Below are 2,113 nucleotides of genomic sequence, written 5' to 3' on the forward strand. Positions count from 1 at the left end.
TACAGAGGCATTTTAAAATCTGCATTTTAAAAGTTTATTTATCTGTTTATACACAACCTTGTTCCAGAAGGGGTTTAAGGTGGCTTGAAAGAATCCGTAAATTACAATAAGCACTTAGAAGAACCAGGAATGAAGCGTATGCAAAATGCTTACACAATCTTACTCGTTTACTCTGGGTGGACCACAAATTTGGCTCTAAGCTTTTTAGCAGGCAGTCAAATAAGGAAACTTAATTAGTTACATCATTTACAGTGCCCATAAAACAAAAACAAACCAACGACCTAAGCCCTAAGCGAAGCACCGTTATTCCTAATATTAAGACCAGAAAGAAATTGCTTTTGAGAGGCTTCATAAAGAGGTCAGTGTGTGATGTTAATAAAGTGTTCTCAGTAGCAACCTAACGGGAGACACAAAGATGAATTTCACTGGGCTCTCTCTTCAATACAGGCAGATGGCATCACGCCAATGTGAAAATCAGGAAAAGCAAGTTTATCACGAGTTTGGAGGGTTGAGGGGGGGACACAATGTGATACGGTCAAGATACTCAGCTCTCTGCTCTGCTCGGAGAAACCAAAGATACATTTTAGAACAACAGAGTTGAATCCAGTACCCAGAATGACTCCAGAGAAGTCATGAAACCCCTAAAATTCTATGCAACATTTTCTGAACAGGTGTGTTTCTTTTTCTTGACAGAGAAAACATAGTTTACCAGATACTCAATGTACCCAGGTGATACGCAAAAGTTAGGAACCATTTCTTTATAAACAATCTAGAGAAGTAAACAGACTACAAATCTGTCATGCTATTAAGATACTTTTATTTTTCTCACAACATAGCTTTTTTTTTCCCCCTCTGCAAAGAGAGTCTTTTTTATTTCTATCTGGTGCCTCGGCTCGGGTGAAGGTTACAGGGTGGTTAAAGCGTTGCCTCCTGGTGGAAGAGGAGGCTGGGGCGGAGAGCCTTTCGAAGAGATGCCCTGCTCAGCCAGGGGCCCGGCCTGGGGCCCGGCCAGCTTGCGCAGGTTGGTCAGGTGGTCGCCCATCTTCTTGAGGATCTTCATCTCCACCTCCAGGAAGTGGCTCTCCAGGAACTTGCAGAGCTGGGCGTCCGCGCTTGCAGAACCCAGGGCATGCAGATCCAAGAAGGCCTGGTGCAGGCTCTTCTCCAGGGCCATGGCAGCCTCCACGGCTTCCACTATGGTGCTCCACTCGTCCGGTGACAGCTTCTGCCCGTCCTGGACCGGGGCGCGGCTGCCCCACTGCTGCTGCATCTTCAAGAGGAGCTGGGAGCCCTCGTGCTTCTCCTCAGCCAGCTCCCGGAAGAAGCTGCCCACGCCCTCCAGAGCCACCTTGTCGCCTTCGAAGTAATAGCTCAGGGAGAGGTAGGCGGACGAGGCCTGCAAGTTTAGGTTGATCAGGCGGCTGACGGCAGCCTCTGCCTCGGCGGAGGAACTCTGCTTGCTCTGGGCGCTCATGGCTAGTCAGCAGTGAGGAGGACTTCTCCAGAAAGTGTACGTTAGGCTGGTCCCGGAAGTGGAGGATAAGCCTCGAGGATTCTGCCGGAAGTTGCGACTAAAGTGGCGGCGCTAGAGGGTGGGGAGGGGGAGGGGGAGGGGGAGGCAAGGCCGGAGGGGGAGGGGGAGGCAAGGCCGGGGTGGGAGCACCCCGTTTGTTCCATCCAAAGGCTGGTGAAGCAAGAGAGAGAGCTGGGGGGGCTGCTGGGCACACTGTCTCTCAGTCTAGCTTTTGGTAAGAGTTTAATTCTTTCTTTCCTAATTATTGGAAGGGAGTCTTTATCGTTTTGCCCTATTTCTTACCATAATTCCAAGATGAGATAAGAATGTCCAAGGTAAGAAAGCCAGAAGTATTGATAGTGAACGTCCTCCAATCTTCAATTGTGACTTAACACCCCGTTGTTTCTTATTTTAGAGCCTGTATGAATAGAGTTTTCCTCTGCCCCTGATCCTTTATGGAGAGGGTGAGTATTGGTTCCACTTTGCCCAGAGCAGCCTTGTCCTGGTGCAATTATTAATAGTGTCCCCTAAATTAATTAATTTAAAAAATAACACCCCCTTTCACACCCAAAAGGGTCCTTGTTTGGAATATACATTACA

General features: G+C 48.2%; 1 pseudogene; it reads right to left on the minus strand.

The window, feature by feature from the left end:
* Window positions 1-904: 904 nt before the first annotated feature.
* On the minus strand, window positions 905-1,474 carry LOC136142076 (ferritin light chain pseudogene; annotated as a pseudogene).
* Between the last annotated feature and the right edge of the window lie 639 nt (window positions 1,475-2,113).

Source organism: Phocoena phocoena, chromosome X (assembly GCF_963924675.1).
Source record: "Phocoena phocoena chromosome X, mPhoPho1.1, whole genome shotgun sequence".
In the NCBI taxonomy this organism is placed as follows: Eukaryota; Metazoa; Chordata; class Mammalia; order Artiodactyla; family Phocoenidae; genus Phocoena; species Phocoena phocoena.